The sequence below is a fragment of the Ovis canadensis genome, chromosome 9 (assembly GCF_042477335.2).
Source record: "Ovis canadensis isolate MfBH-ARS-UI-01 breed Bighorn chromosome 9, ARS-UI_OviCan_v2, whole genome shotgun sequence".
NCBI lineage: Eukaryota > Metazoa > Chordata > Mammalia > Artiodactyla > Bovidae > Ovis > Ovis canadensis.
The window spans coordinates 104,880,974-104,903,153 of record NC_091253.1 but is presented as its reverse complement, the minus strand read 5'-3'; the positions used below and the strand labels follow the sequence as shown (position 1 = coordinate 104,903,153).

The window sequence follows — 22,180 nt, the reverse complement described above, 5'->3', positions numbered from 1 at the left end:
GCTGTTTCGCAAAAGCTTCAGATGGACATTTATCTTATGGACCCAGGTCTCCCAACACGGACACACTAAGACACCCTGAAGTCAGTGCTGCCAGTGCAAAATCACTCCGTGTGTGTGTGTGTGTGTGCGTGTGTGCAATGCACAGTTTAATTGCACGTGTCTTATTAGATTAAAATGCTTCAGCGTAGCAAGCATTGTAGCTAAGGTGAATTTGGGAAACCTAGAAATGAGATTGGAGTCAATAAATCCAATAAGAATCAACTGAACGAATATGCCAGAAGCAGGGAGGCGGGTGGAGATAACGCAGAGGCTGGAGCATAGGCGCTGGACGAGGCCTCCCCCCAACCCCCTCCAGTGCTCTTGCCTGGAGAATCCCAGGGACAGAGGAGGCTGGCGGCCTGCGTCCGTGGGGTTGCAAAGAGTCGGACATAACTGAACGACTGTCACTTGTTGCTTGTTGATTGGGTGACTTTAGGCAAGCTTCTTAAAGTCTTTGAACCTCAGCTTTTGTGTCTCTAGAAAAAGAGACATTAATACCTACCTCAAAGGAGAATTTATATGGTTTAAGTGAGAAGTTTTATAGACAGGGTCTGGCACATAGCGTCTGCTAAATTTAATGCGGCGTATGAAGGCAGCTCTCTCATGCACGTCTTATTTTTGAAGTGGGTGTGTGTAGAGGCTTTTATAAACTCCCAGATTTGTGAATGCTGCTCGCACGCAGTGCGTACTTCCTTCTACCACATGAGTGGGAAGGACTTCACCCAGCTCTTGATCGGTCAGTGACTCAGAGGGCCAGCTGAGTGTTCTTTTCTTTCACTTATCCCCAACTTGTTTTCTGCAAAGAACTGCCACTTTCATAGAGTTCCACCCTTGATACCAAGTTTGGCTTTTCCAAGGAGCAGCTGAGCAGGGTGGACATGTGTGGGTGTGTGTCTCCACTGGCTTCTCTTGAGGGGAGAGCTGCTCTGTCTGCGGAGGGCGGTGGGCTGGCTTCCCCTGGGGCTGTGGCAGCCCAGACTTTCAGATCTGACCTTAGCAAAATGACAAGAAACGACAAGCCATCAGCATTTACAGTCATGCTCAGTAACAACTCTGTTAAATCCACAAGAGCCAGAGAGCTACTGTTTGCGGTAGAGGATAAGCTGAATCAAATGTGTAGCCCCCAAGAAAGCCGCCAGATCCAGGGAGGAGGAAGGAGCAGGGTGAGTGGGATTTCTAGGGGAAGCTTGAAGGGAGCATATGTGTGATGCCTGGAAAAGATGTCGTAAAGTCACAGTTATGTAATCTCAATTTCCATCTAAAAAGAATGTGAAATTCATTTGTATGGACAGTCATTCCCTTCTCCAGCGGATCTTCCGGACCCAGGGATTGAACCTGGGTCTCCTGCACTGCAGGTGGATTTTTTACAGCCTGAGCCACCAGGGAAGCTCAGATTATATATAATTGTGACCAAAACTGTATTATGAAGCTTTAGAAGTAATTTCGTATTTAATCAACTATTAATTATAAAAACACTCTTCTAAAGTTTTATAAACTTGATTAAATAAAGAAATGGTATCTGCCTGTGATCCAGAAGACGCAGGAGACACGGGTTTGATTCCTGGGTGGGAAAGATCCCCTGGAGGAGGGCCTAGCAACCCACTCCAGGATTCTTGCCTGAAGAATCCCATGGACAGAGGAACCTGGCAGCTACGGTCCAGGGGGTCACAGAGAGTTGGACTGAAGCAACTGAGCCAGCACGCATTCAGTACCTATAACCCCTTCATTCAGTAAACAACTGCTGAGCACACACACCATGCCAGGAGGTTGGAGTACTGGGAATATGACCGTAAACACAGCAGGCAAGGTCCTTGCTGTACCGAGCTTACACTTCATCAGGGGAGATGGATGATACACAAGCAAGCAAGCAAGCAGTTCAGATAGCGATGAGTGCTGTAAAGGGGATGAGCGTTTTGCATGTAAGGAGTAGGGAAGTGATCTTAGGTAACTGTTCACGATGGGCAAGGCAGTGGGTTGGAAATTCAAAGAGGTTCTTGAGAAACTCACCAACAAATGGGGAGGGCAGACATGCAATCTTAGAATCTCAAATATAGAACTGTGTGTGTTAATTTGGTGTTAAATCCTGTGAGAGTTCATAGGAAGAAATCATCTAACTTGGCCTGAGAAGGTAGGAAAGGGGTGAAGGGGAATCTGGAAAATCAGGCATAGAAAGGCTTTTTCGGTTGCAAGAATGGCATGTACAGAGATTTACTGGAGCAAAACGCACAGCCATTCTTTTACACACAGCCGTTCGTCCTGGGTGACTGGAGCGCTGACTGTGTCCCTTCAGGTCACTCTGTCTCTCGCAGCAACGCCCTGAGGCAGTTGCCCCTCACTCGTGCTGCTGTGCTGCGCTCTTAGAATTCTTCTTTGGAATTGCCTTCAAAGACAGTCTCTAAGCGGTGTGTGAATATCTGCTGTGGAGGCACAGAGGCCTCCTCTCTTGGTCCAGATATGTCCTTACCCTATCTCTCTTTCACCTTCGGCCTGTTTGGCTCAGTCCCAGCGCCCTCTGCCCCTTTAGACAATAACTCCAGCCTCGCGGAGCTGAGGACCTGAAGCTGCCTTTTGCCCGGGACTACAGTAGGGCAGGCTGTCATGGACTGAAGCCTTGTCCTGGCGAAGAGGCCTGCATAACTCACTGAAGCTATGAGCCAAGCTCTGCAGGGCCACCCAGGACAGACAGGTCATGGTGCAGACTTCTGACAAAATGAGGCCCCCTGGAGGAGGGAATGGCAACCCACTCCAGTATTCTTGCCTGGAGAACCCCGTGGACAGCATGAAAAGGCAAAAAGGTATGACACCAGTAAATGAGCCCCCCAGATCAGAAGGTGTCCAAATATGCTACTGGGGAAGTATGTTAATCGCTCAGTCGTGTCCAACTCTTTGTGACCCCATGGGCTGTAGCCCACCAGGCTCCTCTGTCCATGGAATTCTCCAGGCCAGAATACCTTCTCCAGGGGATCTTCTCAGCTCAAGGATGGGACCCCGGTCTCCTGCATTACAGGCAAATTATTTACCGTCTGAGCCCCCAAGGAAACCCACTGAGGAAGAGCATAGGGCAATTACTAATAGCGCCAGGAAGAAGCGAAAATGGTGCTCAGTCGTAGAGGTGTCTGGTGGTAAAAGTAAAGCCCGATGCTGTAAAGAGCAGTATTGCACAGGAACCTGGAATGGTACGTCCTTGAATCAAGGTACTCAGTCGCCATAAATGTGAGCAAATGCCAAGAGGTAGTGAAGGTCAGAGGAGCCTGGCGCGCTTCAGTCCATGAGGACAGCACTTGGCGATGGGCCGTGTTGTTGTGCCGGTTAAGCCTGACCACTAGGGGCGCCACATCCAAAATGCCTGAGGAAGCTGAATGCTATAAATTCCCACAGAAAGTAACTCAGCAGTGTTGCTAGAGAGCCTGCCGGCCCTCGCTGGGCCAGGGGCTCTGTCCCACCCAACCACCAGGCTTAGGGAGTTTTCCATGTCAGTTCCATCTTCACCCAGGATATAGAGATCTGTAAGCTCAGGACTACCTTTTTTTTAAGTTTGAGAACAGTGACAATACTGCTTTTTGTCTGGGGCTTTAGGCATTGCACCAAAATAGATTTAGAAGTGAGCACTCCAGCGTTGTCTCCCACAGAAAAGCCCTCCTTCAGGTTCCCGACTCCGAGAACCCCTGAGTTATATGTAACCGACAGTCGCCGTGGCTTCTTTGGGCTGCTGTGACAACGCGCCATAGCCTGGGTTTCCCAGCTGGCGCGGCGGGAAAGAGTGCGCCTGCCCGTGCAGGAGCTGCGGGAGGTGCGGGTCTGATACGCGGGTTGGGCAGGGCCCCTGGAGTAGAAAATGGCAGCCCACCCCAGCATCCTATCTGGAAAATTCCACGAACAGAGGCGCCTAGCGGGCTGCAGTCCACAGGGTTGCCGAGAGTCGGACAGGACTGAACACACAATATAGGCTGGGTAGCTTGTGCACAACAGAAATGTGCTTCTCACAGGTCTGGAGGCTGGACGCTCAGACCCAGGTGCCGGCACGGGCAGGCCAGGACCCCTTCTGGACTGCAGTCTTCTTGTCTTCAGACGGGGGAGGGCCAAGAAGGCAGGGTCCCTCTGGAAGATCTTTTGTTGGGCACTGATCCCATTCATGTGGGTCCCATGTGCTCACGACCTAATCACTTCCCAGAAGCCGCACCTCGTAATACCATCGCCTTGTCCGTTAGTTTTCAACAAAGGAGCTTTGGGGAGATGCGAACATTCAGACCACACCTGCATTGCTTCCTAGCGGTTCCGTCTTCATTTCCTTTGACGCTCCCAGGAACTGGCTGGTTCTAGTCCGTCTAACGCTAGAGCAGAGCTGAGGGCCGTCCTCCTGACGAGTGAGCACGAGCCCGTGCGCCCGGTCAGAGGCGGCCGCCTCCTCGGTCTGCAGGAACCGCGGCCGTTTTCAGGAAGCACACGGGCGCCGCGGGGATGCTGTGTGCCTCGCGGCGGTCGTGGCGCAAAGTGCTCACGCGGATGCCGCCCAGAACAGGTGCGATCGCTGAAAGCAAGGGCCGCTTTTTGAATCGTGCTGATGAGAAAGCTGAGTCTCAGGGTTGGGATGATTCATTTGACCTTTCATTTCTAAGTGGTTTTATGAAAATGTGAGCGTTGCATGCTCTGTAATCTTAAACATGAAGTGTTGAATTTGTTTCCTTTTTTTTTTTTTTCTCTTTTCAAACCAGACCTACAAAAATCAAGCTAGCTTGAAATACCCATATAGGGTCAGGTAATCATCTCTAAAATGCCAGTTGCTGGGAGCCTGTATTTCCTTGTTCCACTCTTAAAGAAAGGAAAACTGTTGGTAAGAGCAAGGCAGCCCTACCCAGAATGTCCTAGTCAGTAATTACTGTGGGCCATGACGGATTTGGAGACCTGAGGAAGCCTTTCTTTTCGGAAGTAATTTCTCTGCCCTGCTGGGGTTTGTCGTCCTCCGGGAGAAGGTGATAGGAGGTGTGTGAGCAGTGTTTTGTGCCAAATGGTATTATGAGGGACGACTTGAGAGGCCCCGACCTGGGAAGGAGAGCTTTAAAGGGCTCTTTATTACTGCCTCCGTTTAAGGAAGAAGTTGGTGGGAAGGAAGGAAGGAGTCAGGAAGCAGGGAGGGGAGATGGAGGGAAGTAGGGGAGGGGAGAGAATGGCTGCTTCAGTCATGTTACCTCCCTGGATTTAAACCAGCAAATGTTACAGAAATAACATCCACATTTAAAGAGACAGGCTTCAGACTTTCTCTCAGACCCCTAATGCGTGGTGTCTGACTCCTGGAAATATGAGACTAGCCCTTGACCGTTCAGGGCTCTCTTATTTTGGAGATAAACGCAGCAGACGTTTCACGTGAGTGGAGGGGCAGATCAGTAACCGTGAAGCCTCGTGGGTCCTGCAAGGCGAAGTTTCTCCTCCCGTCAGGTTTTAACTAGGCCCACGTTTGCCGTCCTCCCCGGTGGCCATGTGGAGCGTGACGTGCTGGGTGTGGGCTGTGGGGTCAACACCAAGCTGCTGACCTCCGCGTCGAGGAGTCCTCGGCTGAGACGCTGACCCGGGTTCCAGCACGGTGCTGGATCCATCGCGCTGATTCTTGGCTCCGATACGAATGTGCAGCTCATGAGTTGTGTGGGGTGCGTGTTAGCCCAGGCTCTGGCTCTGGCCTTGCTAACACCAGACTCCCCATGGGATGGAGCTGGGAGGGGGGCAGCAAGATGCCCAGGGCACTGACATCATAACAGACGTGAGCAATTAGCAAAGCTGTGTTGCAGAAGCACTGATTCTTAGCTTCTGGGAAGTAATAAGCCATCAAGAGGTGGAAAGGCATGCTATCTTAATCTCCTTTTAAGTAAAAAATCTTTCCACATCAGAGAGGTGCTTTATAAACTGTGAAATAGGGAGGAAAGTTGAAATGTTTGAAGAGTCGGGTAATAGCTTTTATTACCAAAGGGAAGCTGACTTCCAACCCTGCTGTTGAGTAAGAGCGGATTTAAGACCTTCGGGCACGGTCACGAGGCACAGGCCACAAGGACACTGTGACATTTCGGGGCAGTGCTGTGTTATCTGGCTTTTGTGTGTTTTTTCAGGAGACGACAGGTCAGAGGTACAAAAGGGCATGGTGCTCTGGCCTTAGAGCACAGTTGCACACAAACATTTCCACCAGCGCATTCTGGGAGACGGAATATGCTGGAGGAGGAATCACGCCTAAGTTTTTATTGCAGGCGGAGTGCCCACCACTGTCACTGGCTCCTAGTTCACGGCACACAGGTTGAACTGGTTAAGGTGCTGATAAAATCAATTACAAAGCCAGCCACGCTACGGAAGGCAGTGTCTGACTTTGGCCACGGCACCTCTCTTAAGTTTGTTCCAACTGCCTCACTTTACAGATGAGGAAACTGAGGCAAAGAAAGGTGAACGACCTTTCACTTAAGGCCCTGCTGCCCCTGAGCAGTAAGGTTCTGTAGGAAAGGAGACTGCCTGCTATGATGGCACGGGTCAGCAGTGGACACCGAGCCCTGGAGGCCTTCTCCCCTCCTGCTCAGTCCATGCACCCTGCCCTGTCCGCACACCCACTCACCCTGCTCCGTCCGCGCACCCTGCTCCGTCCGCGCACCCTGCTCCGTCCGCGCACCCTGCTCCGTCCGCGCACCCTGCTCCGTCCGCGCACCCTGCTCCGTCCGCGCACCCTGCTCCGTCCGCGCACCCTGCTCCGTCCGCGCACCCTGCTCCGTCCGCGCACCCTGCTCCGTCCGCGCACCCTGCTCCGCCCAGTTCTTGCTTCCTGGGGAAACCTCTGATGGCCTCTCTCAACTCTCGCATGCAACCCTGCAAACGGTGATGGTGGTGCCTGTGAGTGTGCTTTGTAAACCACAGAGCTCCATACACGTGCCAGCTATTATTATGAATTTATTTTTCATGACATTGCTTTCCAAACTGTTAATACAGTTTAAAAGAGGTAATGTAACAGATAAAGAAGAAGTACTGGGATCCATGACCAAACAACTTTGAAAACAAGGCTGTGTGTGTGTGTGTGTGTGTGTGTGTGTGAAGTCGCTTCAGTCCAACTCTTTGAGACCCCATGAACCGTAGCCCACCAGGCCCCTCTGTCCATGGGATTCTCCAGGCAAGAACCCTGGAGTGGGCTGCCACACCTTCCTCCAGGGGAGCTTCTCGACCCAGGGATCAGACCTGTGTCTCTTGCGTCTCCTGCACTGGCGGGCAGGTTCTTTACCACTAGTGCCACCTGGGAAGCCCCAGAAGGCTGTATTTTACCTATGTTGGAAGCTCTGCGAGGCCTTGATGTAAAGAAGCCCTGTGACTGTGTTGACATAGAGGTCGCTAAATCTGTCTCACCATTGTAACGCTCCATCTTTACAGACCCAGATACAAAGAATGTCACGTGCCTGTCTTGTGTCAGTGTCGATAAGTGTTACATTCACTTACTGGCCGTCACTGGGTGTCTGGTGTGCAAGCAGCAGTGGTGCAGTGTTTCAAGTTTCGTAAGGAGACTCATCTGGTGGACTCTGGGGTAGGACTTCCCGCTGTGCTGACCTTCCAGCTGCGTGACCTGGACAAGCCCACTCCCACGTTTCTAAGCCCCAGTCTTGTCTGTGAAAGGGGTATAATAACAACCTTGCAAAGGCTTTGTGGACATGAAATGATATCACGTAAGCACAACGCTTGCCACAGCATCTGTCCTAGTCCATCCAAGCAGCTAAACCGAATACCACTCACAGGCTGCCTGTGAGCAACAGACATTCTTCTCACGTCTGGAGGCTGTAAGTCCAAGATGAGGGTGCCAGTTTGAGGCCCTCTTTCAGATCCAAACTTCTTGTATTTTCACTCGACAGAAGTGGGGAGGGATCTCCGAGGAGTCACTTTCATAGGAGGTAAAAGCCCATTTAGGAGGCCTCTGCCCTGCTCATGGAATCACCTGCCAAAGTCTCGGATGTCCTAATTCCATCACCTTGGGGATCGGTAGGGCTTCCCAGTGGCAAAGTGGTAAAGAACCTACCTGCCAAGGCAGAAGACACAGGTTCAATCCCTGGGTCGGGAAGATCCTCTGGAGAAGGGAATGGCTACCAGTTCCAATATTTTTGCCTGCAGAATCTCATGGACCTGGAATTCCATGGTGGGCTGTAATCTACAGTGTCACAAAGAGTCAGACACGGCTGAGCGACTAACACTTTAACACACTATTATTAGTAGTATTAATTTTACTTTGTGATGGCTATACAAGATGGAAACATGAAATAGACGTAGCCTGATCACTTTCCTTCAGTGCATTCTGCCCAGTGCTAGAGTTAAATTTTATCAGTTAACTACAGACACCATGATATGGAAATTTGGTGATTCACTGTTTGGAAGGACACCTGGAAGGCTCTACAAAGATGATATGTGGGCTAATCTTAAAGTAGATGTCTTCCAGGTAAGAACAAAACAACCCCACTAATAAACAGGAAAACAAACAAACAACAGGAGAATTCAGGGAAGTTAATTGCCTGTCTGGCACTGCCTCCCTGGTGGCTCTGCAATTCGGCACCCTATCCCCTTAGGTCCAAAGGTGGCTCGTCTTTCTCTGATTTGATTTTCTGCAGAGACTGTGACATGTGCATGCTCAGTCATGTCCGACTCTTTGCGACCCCACAGATGCAGCCCGCCAGGCTCCTCTGACCACGGGATTTCCCAGGCAAGGACACTGGAATGGGTTGCCGTTTCCTCCTCCAGGGGATCTTCCTGACCCAGGGATGTGTCTCCTGCTTCTCCTGCATTGCAGGCAGATTCTTAGCCCATTGAGTCATCAGGGAAGGTCCAGAGACTGTAATAGGAAGTGTTAAAAAAAAAAGAAAGACTCTACAAATATTCAGAAATAATCTAAAACAATAGCTCCAGTTTCCTGTTTGACTTTCCCCCACAGCTTCTAGTTGCTATTTGATGGCTTCTGATTTTTCTGCCTCTCTTGTTCCCGCTCTCTGGTAACTGGTCAACAAGGGGCTCAGAGTGTCCGTGAACCAAGGTTTAATTACTTCCAAGCTTAGTGATGGATAAAACTAATAACATCCAGCATTAATTTCTTCAGTGCACTGGTTAGCATTATCAAGAAAATTCAGCAAACTTAGGTTAATTGCCTGCGGGAGGTTCGGCCCCCGTTCAAGGGCACACGTGGGCTACAGATGCAAAAAATAGTCCTTGTCCTCAAGCAGTTTATAAGCTAATCAAGGAAGGAAACAGCAAAGTGAGAAGTTTCAAGAGCAAATAGTGATCCACAGAGAAAGCGGGTAAGGGAAAACCACAGTCTGATTGGGCTAAATAAAAGTCCTCCTGTGATTGATTAGATACACATGTGATCAGGTGGGCTGAGACCATTGCTCCAGCCTCCTGGAGAGCCCCAAAGGGAAGACTTGGGTGGAAAATATGAATTTAGTTAAGTCTCATCTCCGGTACCCTTCGGAACAGCATATTTTCACATGAGGCATCAGGTCTGCGTGTATCAAGCCAACTTTTCAAGTGTTTCCTACAAGCCTAGAAAACAGACAGAGCATCTTTGCACAGACACATGAAACATTAGATGAAGTGACACGCGCTTCTCTTCTCTCCCTCCCAAGCAGAAAAGGAGGGTGACGTGATTGGTTTCCACTCAGTTTGGGCTTTTTAAAAACACAGTTTCCTTGTTGAAAGTCAGCGGGTGCTTATTGTCCATTCCCTTTTGTTTTGACCATGCAGCATGGCGTGCAGAATGTTAGTTCCCAGTCCAGGGATCAAACCCATTCCCGCTGCGGGGAGAGCTTGGAGTTGTAACTTCCAGGGAGGTCCCGACCTCTTGTTGAATGTGGTCATGAATTTCACAAGGATGGCTCTGCAGGACCCCAGCTCTCCCGAGAGAGACCCTTGGCGACGGGAGGCAGGCTGGGCTGGAACGTCGCACCTTAGCGGCCAGAGTGTTTTCTGATGACTCAGGATGGCTTGATGCCTGGTCACTGGGCTGTTGCTGTTGGGAGATCGTTGGGTCACCCACAGGGATCACTGGTGAGAGAACGCTCTGGCCTGGGGCTGTTCGGGGTCTACACCGTTCCTTCCCTCCGCGGAGGCACCGGGCTGTGAACTGCACAACAGGAAGTGGGAAGTCGCACCCCGGGATCTCCCTGTTAGAGTCTTTGCTTTTTCTGTTTCCTGTTTCCGTTTTTTCTTGCCTGCTACCAGATTTAATGCTTTTTTTCTTTCTTTTATTTTCCCTCTGTACTTATTTTGGAAATTATGTATGGTCTGTTCTTGCAGTCGTTTCCGTTTAATTTTAATGTACGTATGTGACTTTACAAAGTCTAAACAAAGTGAAGGCCTCTGACCATGTGTGCTTGTGTGCGTGCTGAGTCGCTCAGTCGTGTCCGACTCTGCGGCCTCGTGGACTGCAGCCCGCCAGGCTCCTCTGTCCACGGGGTTCTCCAGGCAGGAGCGCTGGAGAGGGCTGCCGCGCCCTCCCCCAGGGCACCCTCCCGCCCCGGGGGTGGAGCCCGCGCCTCTTCCGCCCCCTGTGTTGGCAGGCGGCTCTTCACCACTGATGCCGCCTGGGAAGCGCGTCTCTGGCCCATCTCACCCCCGCCCTCTAGCCCCGGGACGTCTCTAACCCATTTCACCCCAAACACAAGGATTCCGGAAGCGCTCGCTCCGCTCCTGGCTTACCTGTTATTTTCTTCGGCGCCGTACTGGCCATCTTGCTTCCTATCCCCAAACCGGCTGTCACCTTTTCAATCCAACAGCAGATGCTTGCTTAGATTTAGACGCGAGAGGCCTGCTTCCTTTGCTCGGCATTGCTTTCTACACCGCGCTCTTCCTTTGGGATCCGCCTCCGTCGTCATGAAACACTTCTTTAATGTTTTTTAGGCTTTTTAGCTTGTGTTTTCAGCAGGAGCGCTCTTCTTACCTTCGGTGTCTTGCTCTGTGCTTGCGGTTCCCAGTGTTTCTAACAGACGGCTGTGTTCCTGTCTGTTGTTTACTATCTGCCGCCCCGGTAGTCGGCAAGAGTGCCGCAGGCTCAGCGGCTTGAACAGCACGAGGTTTGCCTTCCCGCTCTTCCGGAGGTGGGAAGTTCGGGACCGCGGTGCTGAGAGCGTTAGTTTCTGCGGAAGGCCCTCCTCGGCGCGTAGACGGCCGTCCTCTCCTTGAGCATCACATGCTCTTCCCTCTGTTTATACAGCTCCCAGTCTCTTCTTGTTGTGAGAGCAACCATCGTCCTGAATTAACCCCCCACCTCCCCCGCCTTATGTGTCTCCAAATACAATCACCTTCCTAGGTTCTGGGGTTTAGGACGTCAACTATGCCCCTGGGGACAAAGGGAGACGAATCAGGCTAAGCGCAAGTTCTCAGTGCTCTAATAACCCAACTCGATACGTCTGGTCCCTCCGTCTCGTGGAGAGTCTTTATCACATGTGTTCTGAAATTGCGCACTGTGGGCTCCTTCCACCCAGGGCCTAATTGTGGGAAGACTGTGTGCCCGAGTCAGAGTTGCATCCGTACAGAGCCGCTTTATCCTGAAGGATCTGCCAGGAACCGCCAGAGTTTCCGTGGCTGAGGTCAATGTCTGTGATGATTGCCCAGCTTGGGGTTTCCTGGATTGTGTAGACAGTATAGGCACTGACCCCAGAGCCATAGCCTGTGGTTCCACACGATCGAAAGAGACCTTGCATCTTACTCAGATCACCAGGTATTGTCAAAGATTGCTTTCTGCCTCCTCTTTCACTCACTGTGAATTCCTTAAAGGGTTCAGATTTATGCATGGACGTCAGTTACAGCTTCTCCTCTTGCAGGCCTGGCCGTCTATGGCGCTGGCTGGCACCCAGCTTCTCCCAAGCTGGAGCCAGGCGTTGGTCTGGAGACCAACAAACGCTCCTTCATTCTGCCCCAGCCTTCCTACCCCAGCCTGGGCACAGCAGTAACTTTGCTTTATGGTCCCCTCTTTTTCTCTTGCACCTGAGACTTTAAGGTATTCATTTAGGACAGAAGCTGGAATTTATCCAGCGTTTTTAAGTGTTTTAAGCATTTTCAAGATAACTAGTCTCCCATTGCCAGGATGCAAATGCAAATGGTGGGTTCACTGAGATTGCTTTAAGCTTCGGGGTAATGCAGGGAGGCGTGAGATCTTAATAATGATGAACAGTTCCATCTAAAAACGGGGTATTTGTTTAGATTTTCTTTGAATCTCTCTGTTTGATTCTTTTTCATTTTCTTTAGATGGATTTGTACTTCTTATTTTTTAATTTACTTTTAACTATAATACATAGGAGCTTTTCAGTTTTTGCTTTCACTGACTATATATGAAGCTTGTGATTTCTGTGTGTGTATGTGTGTATACATATATATATATATATGTATATATATATATATATATATATATAAAATTCGGTGCCTAGCCAACTTGTTGAATTCTTCTGTCATTTATGTTTTCCCATTGCTTCTCCTGGGTTTTCCATCATACAGTCATCTCAGTCCCCAACTATGGTAAATTTACCTCTGTCTTCCAGTTACTTATGACCCTATTTTATTTCGTTTTGCTGGGTTGATAGTACTTTCCTAGCAGTGTTTTGTAATAACAAGGATAGAAAGCATTCTGATATTTTCTTTTCCCTGACTTAAACAGGAGTGGTTCTCATGGTTTCTTCTTAAGTTTGACACCGGGCAGCTCGCAGATTAAAGTGACTGACATTTCTGTAGGTGTTCAGAATTTGCACTTTTCTGCACATCATTGTGCTGAGTTCTTGCCACCGCCTGGTTCTGTGAGACACAGGAAATGCGCTGTTTGCTCGATTTTCTTTTAAAGACGATTCACTGAAACTTGGATCTGAGTGGGCAGTGACCTTCACGGAACATTCCAGCAGACGTTTCATCCACTTTGGGTTAGCAGATGAAGTTGTAAGACTTGCCTGTTCAGACTATTGTCGATTTCTTATTGAAAATCTAAATCAGGTTTTCTTCTCTTTAAAAAGCAAGTGAGGAAAATAAAAAAGCAGTGTAGTGTTTGGAACTGAAACACGTGTGTCTCCGTGTAAACGTTTAAAGGAGCAGCTGTTGTTTTGAGATGCACAAGCTGCTAAACCTGGTCTGTTCTGTGTGTACTTGTAGGTTGACGGTATCCTCTACGGCTGCTCTGTCGGTGGCACACTTCGCACATTCCGCAGAGGTGCCCAGCAGTGAGAACTAATGGGGGCAAAACCCAGATGACATGCCTCTTGCCAGGCTCCGGCCCTGGTGGTCGTGGTGCAGGAGGAGCTTGACCCACAGGAAGAAAGGGCCCGCCCTCGGGTGCCGCCCAACAGGGCACCTGCAGGGCCACTTCCTTCCAGGAGAGGGCGCCTTTCCCCCAGCCTCTCAAGGGTCCGCAGGCTGGTGGGTTAACCGCCCTCGTCTGAAGCAGATTTCCATACATACCTCATCAGAGCCGCAGGGAAATTCATGCCGGTGTTTTACAGGGGCTTTGCCTAATCTGGGCCTTAACAAGTCAAGGTAATTTTTGCAGAAGTTTCCCGTTTATGGCTCTCAGTTTTGAAACACGATGCCACCATCATCACTGTCAAGAACAAACGTCTGCTGAGCGTTTGCTAAGCAGGGGTCAGGGATACGGTAGAGAAAGGGTTGACCTCAGCATGGCTACTTATCAAGCACTAGCCAGAGTTACGTGTCACGAACTGTCTCGTGGGCGTACATTACTTTTGTTTGAAGAGAAATTTCTAGAGGCACAAGCAGAAACCACGTTAGTGTTGTAGCTGTCTCCTAGGGGGCTGGCAGTGTTTTTTGGGGGAGGAAGCAGGCACAGGCTTCCTCCTGAGTGAGCTAGAAAGAGCGGGGCGGGGCACACAAGCCTCCTGCAAGCAGTCGGAGGTCTGTGCGCGTCCACAGCAGAGCACTCAGCCTCCGCGGCTGCTCCTCCAAGCCTCGGAGAGACGGGACTGCTGCGTCAGCACTGGTGGCGCACGTGCTCAGCCGTGTTCACCCCTTGGCAATCTCATCTACTGTAGCCTGCCGGGCTCCTCTGTCCATGGGATTCTCCAGGCAAGGACCCTGGAATGAGTTGCCATTTCCTCCTCAGGAGGATCTTCCCAACACAGGATCAGACCCCCGTCTCCTGCATTGGCAGGTGGATTCTGGACCTCTGAGCCATCAGAGAAGCCTGGCTGAATTGTTGATCCCATCTAGAGACATGCTTTCATGGCAGCACCTAGGCTGTTTAACCACTGTGCTCCATAGCCTAGCCCAGCATATAAAACTGACGTAAAAAATTCAAATGTCACACACAGTGAAAGCATCACTTTGTGAAGCTGTCGTTTCCACTTGCACACACACGTGCTTGCACACGGCTGAACTGGCTTGTGATTTACGGTGTCTTCATAAGTGCCATCCGCAGGTTTAAACATGTGAAGGCCTCACCTTTAGAAAACTTGTTCATAAAATCAAGAGAACAGACCAACGCCTGCCTTCATACTTTTGGAGAAAACACATTAAAGGGAATGCAAGGAAATCTTCCCAGTTGGCTCAAGTGCCAAACAGGAGATATGAGTTCGATCCCTGGTTAGGGAAGATCCCCTGGAGAAGAAAATGGCAACCCACTCCAGTGTTCTTGCTTGAGAAATTCTCATGGACAGAGGACCCTGGTGGGCTGCAGTCCCAAAAGAGTCCAACACAGCTTAGCAGCTCAACAACAAGGAAAGCCTCACTTGCTTCCAACACAGAGGCCGCGTGGCGGGAACACAGTCTCCAGCCACTGGGAGCCCCTAGCTGCCACTTTATCACCTAGACAGCCCCATGCCTGTGATCGTCTGAGGGCTTGCAGTGCCGAGCCTGGGATGACTGAACCCAGTGGAAAACTCGAGTAGGCTGGCAGGCGCGTCTCGCAGGCTGATCCAGGTGGTTAAGCAGAGGCTCCCCTTCTCGTTAACACGCAGCCAGAGCAGTTCTTGTGGAGGAGGCTGTTTTGATGAGGCCGCTTCCAAACATGAAAGCACTGTGGCTTCATTCAGGTCACCATGGGATACTGGGTAGGGTTCCCTGTGCTCCCTGGACGGCTCAGGCAGTAAAGAATCCGCCTGCAATGCAGGAGACCTGGGTTCGATCCCTGAGTTGGGAAGATGCCCAGGAGAAGGGCATGGCAACCCCCTCCAGTATTCTTGTCTGGAGAATCCCGTGGACAGAGGAGCCTGGTGGCTACAGTCCATCGGGGTCACAAAGAGTCAGACACAACAGAGCAAGTAACACTTTCACCCCCCAGGGAAGTCCCTGTGGTAGGCTGTTGCCTGTTACAGAAACTGATGCGAGTGGGACGTCCCTGGAGGTCCAGAGGCTAAGACAGTGCCTCCCCATGCTGGGGGTGTGGGTTTGATCCCCAGTCAGGGAATTAAGATCGCACCTGCCTCATGACCAAAAAAACAAAACATAAATCAGAGCAGTGTTGTAACAAAGTCAGTAAAGGCTTTAAAAAATGGTCCCGCATCAAAAAAATTTTTAATCTTATGAGAAAAGAATCTTAAAAAAATGTATGTACTTGTATAAACTGGCGCCCCCTGCTCCCTGCCGGGTTCACAGCGTGAGTCCTGGGTGGAGGCAGACGCAGAGAGTGGGTGAAGTTGTCTGGCCGCACATGACTGCTTTGTTGGTTTTTATATAAGGGGCTTTAAAATGAAGGGTCATGTTTTAAGTGTGAAGGAAGTGGGGTTGGAGCTGGGGTCCGGTTCAGCGCGAGCTAAGGCTTGCCCGTGACTTGTTTCTGATAACACGTTTACACTTTAAGGTCATTTCACACTGGGTCATCCAGGTGAGTGGTCTCGGAATCTCGGGTGTTTTTGTCCTCACGAGACCGGTGGAGCCTGCCCTGACACTGAGGTCGCACCCTCAGCTGTAGAGGCCCGCCTCGGCCGGCCGCGGCCCGGGGACCGTCTGACAGCGTGGCGGGTGGGTCCACCTTTGCCGAGGCTGCGGGTCTTCTCCAAGCGCCCCGGCGGCGCCCCCACAGGGCTGGGAGACGCCCCGACGTGGCCCTGCGGGAGGAGCCGGACGCCAGGCCCCCGGTGCGGCCAACGGGCACCAGGCTCTCACCCCTCACGTGCCCTCTGTGCCCTGGCACTCCCCGCCAGCTTCCGTCTGACCGGTCGCCAGGCTGGCAGGCTGCGTCGGGCGCTCCTTCTGGCCTGGGGTGGACCAGCCCTCATGGTCCTGCCCTGCCTTGTCCCTCTGCAGCCTCGCAGCAGCGGCCCATCCGTTTCCCAGTGACCAGGCCCAGTTTGCCCAGTTCTACCCCATCTCATGGCCAGACAGATTCCAACACCATGCCGTCTGGCTGGGGAGACACTGCTATGCCGACCAAGACACTTTGTAGGTAAATTAAGTAATAAATGGATAGACGCAATAGTTGACCATCCCAGCTATCTATTGTTCAGTAATATCTATGCCAGTTAAATAGCTTTTGAATTGAGGTGTGGCTTCCCAGGTGGCGCTTGTGGTAGAGAACCTGCCTGCCAGCCCAGGACACATAAGAGACGTGGGTTCAATCCCTGGGTTTAGAAGATCCCTGGAGACAGGCATGACAACACACTCCAGTATTGTTGCCTGGAGCATTTCGTGGACAGAGGAGCTTGGCAGGCTCAGTCCGGGGGTCAGAAAGAGTTGGACATGACTGAAGCAATGCAGTGGCTTCAAAACAGTACTTGTTGTATCCTCTCGAAACTCTGTGGGCTGATGGGTCAGTCTGGAAAGCGCTTCACTCCATGTGCTCATGGCTGCAGATGCGGTCATCTGCAGGCTTGACCTGGCGCCCCATCCAAAGCAGCACGCAGATATGCTGTCCGTTGGCGCTGGGTGTCAGCTGGGAGCTTGGCGTGGACTGTCAGCTGGAGCACCTCGGTCCTGTGGGTGCCTTCTTTGTAGGCCTTGGACTTCCTGAAGCCTGGCTTCTGGACTCCAGGAGTTCACACCACACAAAAGCAGGAATTGCGCATCTTTTAACATCTACTCTCAGGAGCTGCGGCAGCGAGGCTTGTGCCGCACCCCATTGGTCAGCACTGCCACGGGGCAGCCGCAGAAAGGGGAGACCCCACTTCCTGATAGATGTCTGCCCACCTGTGGCCTACCACATCGAGACAAAACAGCAGCTGAGCACAGAAGAGCTGGGCTGGCACGCTCCCGCTAGCGTTTTGAGGAGGCGATGGTGGTTTCTATGTACTTCTTGTAGCTTCACTGTATTTTCTGATTTTTTTCTTGCAATACTAAATTGCTTTTTTTTTAACTTTAAGTACAATACATTCTTATCTTAATGACAGATAAGAAAGCCTTTTTAAGTGAACAATGCAAAGAAATAGAGGAAAACAATAGAATGGGAAAGACTAGAGATCTCTTCAAGAAAGTCAGAGATACCAAGGGAGCATTTCATGCAAAGATGGCGTCAATAAAGGACAGAATTGGTATGGACCTAACAGAAGCAGAGATATTAAGAAGAGGTGGCAAGAATACACAGAAGAACTGTACAAAAAAGATCTTCATGACCAAGATAATCACGATGGTGTGATCACTCACCTAGAGCCAGACATCCTGGAATGTGAAGTCAAGTGGGCCTTAGGAAGCATCACAATGAACAAAGCTAGTGGAGGTGATAGGATTCCAGTTGAGCTGTTTCAAATCCTGAAAGATGATGCTGTGAAAGTGCTGCACTCAATATGCCAGCAAATTTGAAAGCTCAGCAGTGGCCACAGGACTGGAAAAGGTCAGTTTTCATTCCAATCCCAAAGAAAGGCAATGCCAAAGAATGTTCTAACTACCACACAATTGCACTCATTTCACATGCTAGCAAGGTAATGCTCAAAATCCTTCAAGCTAGGCTTCAACAGTATGTGAACTGAGAACTTTCAGGTGTACAAGCTGGATTTAGAAAAGGCAGAGGAACCAGAGACCAAATTGCCAACATCCTTTGGATCATAGAAAAAGCAAGAGTTCCAGAAAAACATCTGCTTTATTAATTACGTCAGAGCCTTTGATTGTGTAGATCAGAACTAACTGTGGAAAATTCTTCAAGAGATGCTGAGAGGTTCACAGGCAGGAAGGCCAGGGGTCTCCAAATGGAGGAAATAGGCTGCAAGGGTCAGAAGGAGACAACCGTTCATTGGCAATACCAGACCACCTGACCTGCCTCCTAGGAAACCTGTATGCAGGTCAGGAAGCAGCAGTTAGAACTGGACATGGAACAATGGACTGTTTCCAAATTGGGAAGGGAGTACGTCAAGGCTGTATATTGTCACCCTGCTTATTTAACTTATATGCAGAGAGTACATCATGAGAAATGCCAGGATGGAGGAAGCACAAGCTGGAATCAAGATTGCCAGGATAAATATCAATAACCTCAGATATGCAGATAACCCCATCCTTATGGCAGAAAGCAAAGAGGAAGTAAAGAGCCTCTTGATGAAAGTGAAAGAGGAGAGTGAAAAAGCTGGCTTAAAATTCAACATTCAAAAAACAAAGATCATGGCATCCGGTCCCATCACTTCATGGGAAATAGATGGGGAAACAGTGGAAACAGCGTCAGACTTTATTTTGGGGGGCTCCAAAATCACTGTAAATGGTGACTGCAGCCACAAAATTAAAAAAAAAAATAACACTTGCTCCTTGGAAGAAAAGCTATGACCAACCTAGACAGCATATTAAAAAGCAGAGACATTACTTTGCCGACAAAGGTCCATCTAGTGAAAGCTGTGGTTTTTCCAGCAGTCATGTATGGATGTGAGAGCTGGACAATAAAAAAGGCTGAGTGCTGAAGAATTGATGCCTTCAAACTGTGGTGATGGAGAAGACTCTTGAGAGTCACCTGGACAGCAAGGAGATCCAGCCAGTCCATCCTAAAGGAGATCAGTCCTGGGTGTTCATTGGAAGACAGATGCTCAAGCTGAAGCTCCAATACTTTGGCCACCTGATTCGAAGTGCTGAATCATTGGAAAAAAAAACCCTGATCCTGGGAAAGCTTGAGTAGGGGACGACAGACGATAAGATGGTGGGCGGGCATCACTGATTCAGGGGACATGAGTTTGAGCAGACTCCGGGAATTAGAGGACAGGGAAGCCTGGCTCGTTTCAGTCCATGGGGTCGCGAAGAGTCGGCCACGCCTGAGCAACTGAACAACAGCAGCAGCAAAGCCTTCACAGAGGTACATGTGTTGCTAGTGGTGCTCGATGAATTCCAACAAACTGAACACACCTTGCAAGTCAGTGGCTATTGGTTTTGCTAAGACAAAAACAAATTGAATTTTTTAAAAAAAAGATCTGTTATAAAATACGACGATGCTTACTAATCTTCTATCCTGTACAAGTGATGTGTGTCTTTGACTTTTACAAAATAACCACTAAGCCTTCATCATTCTTTATAGATTTCAGGGCCCAGCTGACTCATGCCATCCATTTATAATGAGTGGAAGTAGATTATTCTGACGGCAGAATGACCAGTCTGTATGTTTAGTGAATTGACCAATGGCCTGTATCTTTCAGCAAAGTTTTGTATCATTGTCGGAATGGCATTTAATTCTCCAAACCTGTTTTGAAATTAGGCATAAATAGATAGAAAATGAGAGTTTTTAGGAAAAGCGTCATCCAGCAGTTAGTTTCAGAAATTTACCAAAAAAATCTATATGGGCACATAGTGTCGCGTTGCCCATTTTCCTGTTTGTGAGCCAATAGCTAGATTCTCATGAGCTAGAAATCACACGGTTATACAGCCGACTGTTACTACAAATTACTTACATAGAATTTTGTTAACTTTAATTTAAATTTTTGTAATGTATTTATTTGGGGCTGTGCTGGGCCTTCTTTGCTGCCCAGAGTTTCCCTGCTTGCGGCGTTTGGGGACTGCCGTCTGCTGCAGTGTGCTGGCCTCCCCTGTCAGGATCACGGGCGCTGGAGCGTGAGCTCAGTGGAGCTTAGCTGCCCTGTGGCATGTGCGCTCCTCCTGGACCAGGGATCAAACCCACGTCCCCTGCACGGGTGGGTGGATTCCTAACCACTGAACCATCTGGGAAGTCTGAGAAAAGTTTATCTTTGAAGAGTTAATGACGAGTTTGCAACTGGAAAATCTACTGAGAGACTCTTAATTTCAGCAGACAGTGCATAATCTGCTTTAATATTAAACCTTTGTTTCATTTTGGATTATATGTATAAGTAAACCCACAACCTGTTAAGGACATTAAGCGTGTGCAGAACTTAAGTTATTGAAGCTGCGAGATGGCTGGAAGCACACGTTCGTCTCTGGCCAAGGCTGCGTCCTGCTGCGGCCCTGCGTGGGTCAGACCGTGGACCGTTCCCAGTCTGCAGAGGTCAGCTGGCTCTGCCTTGTCCAGTCGATCGCGGTGCTCCCAAGCTGTTGCCTTGTATTAACGGTGACCTACGTCCTCGTTAAGAACTTACCAGTCAAGATGGTGATCAATTAGCAAGCTCACTGACTGGGATCCTTCCTTGTGGTTCTGTTGTAAAGGATACTCATTTTTCCACTGGTTCTTCTAAAAACTGCCATCCTGTAAAAATGCCAGTTTAGCAAGAACCCTGGCTGTGAAACAGGCGTGTACAAATCTCGCAGGTGATGAAAATCCACCAGGCCCCCGGTGGGTGGCGGATTAGTGCCCCGGGCCCCCAGGCCAGGTGTTGTGTTACTTTTCTGTAGCTGCCATAAACAGAGGACCACAAACTTCAAAGTTTGAAATGATCCAGAAATATCAAAATCATCGGAGGTTTATACATGAAGGCATGAGCTCTTCAGAAGAGACAACCCTCCCACTTTGTAACCGACCAAGGTAATGAAGTCATAAAAAGCTCAAACATTAGAGAATGGGGTAAAATAAACAAAGTCCTTCCTCTTTCTGCTTGATCTCATCCTTGAACGGTTCAGTATTTCCCTTCTTCAAGACAAGGACTTTTTTGTGTTTGTGGATTTGAGCCAGCTTTAAAAATAGACTCCCCAGATGCTTTCTAGATGAGGTGATTTATGGGATTAGGAAAAAGCCCTGCCCAACACGCCATCCCCCCAAATAGTGTTCTCATTATGCCACTTTGTGGCTGAAAGTCTGTTATTAGGGATTCGTTTACTGGGCTTAGTGCTTTGTCCCTTCTTAAGAGGCAGGGACCTTGCACAAGGCTAACCCTTTAAGCACTAGTGTGTGTCAGTCGCTCAGTGGTGTCCGACTCTTTGTGGCCTGGTGGACTGTAACCCACCAGGCTCCTCTGTCCATAGGGATTCTCCAGGCAAGAATACTGGAGTGGGTTGCCATGCCCTCCTCCAGGGGATCTTCCCAACCCAGGGATCGAACCTGGATCTCTGGCATTGCAGGCAGATTCTTTACCGTCTGAGCCCCAAGGGAAGCCCCTTTAAGCCCTAAGGATCCTTAGAAGAATGAGTTTATTTAAGCTGAGTCTTTCCCTCGCTTTTCTCATCACCTGCTTTGTTTTTGTTACAGTTTGGAATCATTTCGTGTTTCCTTGCCTTTTTGTCTGTCACTACCGTAGACTCTTGCGTCTCATGAAGGCAGGGACTACTTACATCTTCATCACCATTTAGTTCCTGGGATGCAATGACAACGGATGTACCCTATAAAGATATGATTGGACAGGAGACCTTGAAGCAATGGAATCAGACGTGAGACTGAAAGGTCCTGGCGCGTCATGGAAGGCAGGAGAAACGTGGGCTGGTGGTGGGGCCGCCTCCCAGGCCTGCTCTCTGGGCCTTGCTTCCTCTTGGCTCCCACGCCCGCTGGTGGGGCTGTGCTGGCTGGTAATAGCTTCACTCTCACACCCGGTGCCATAATCAAACTTCACTGTGGCCTCACAGTTCTCTTAATGATCTGCCCTGTGAATCGAAACTCCCGGGAATGGAGTTTATTAAAATCTGAGAAAATGGAAAATCAAAGCAAGAGAAGAGTATCTGTTTTGGTTGGCTTTTTTTTTTTTTTCAGTCCCAAAAGTTGTTTTTCTTTGTAACAGCTGTATAAACATTTGCCCAAAAAAAAGGCCTGCGAACATGGTGTGGGTGAAGGATCATTTGCAAAGGAATCTGCTGTTTGCAGAAATATTTACAGGAAGCCAGCAGCCTCCATGCACCTGTTATTCCAGGTGTGCGTTTCGACTTC

The 22,180-nt window shown here is 49.6% G+C and overlaps 1 protein-coding gene and 1 long non-coding RNA gene across 3 annotated transcripts in view; one reads left to right on the top strand and one right to left on the bottom strand.

The window, feature by feature from the left end:
* The window catches only part of SNTB1 (syntrophin beta 1), a 245,585-nt gene that overhangs the window by 175,618 nt on the left and 47,787 nt on the right, over positions 1–22,180 (top strand). The gene's annotated exons all lie outside the window — the stretch shown is intronic.
* On the bottom strand, positions 18,580–20,856 carry LOC138446040 (uncharacterized). The gene is made up of 2 exons (XR_011259111.1): positions 20,469–20,856; positions 18,580–19,296 (listed from the first exon to the last, which is right to left on the bottom strand). It is a non-coding gene; the product is annotated as an uncharacterized lncRNA (long non-coding RNA).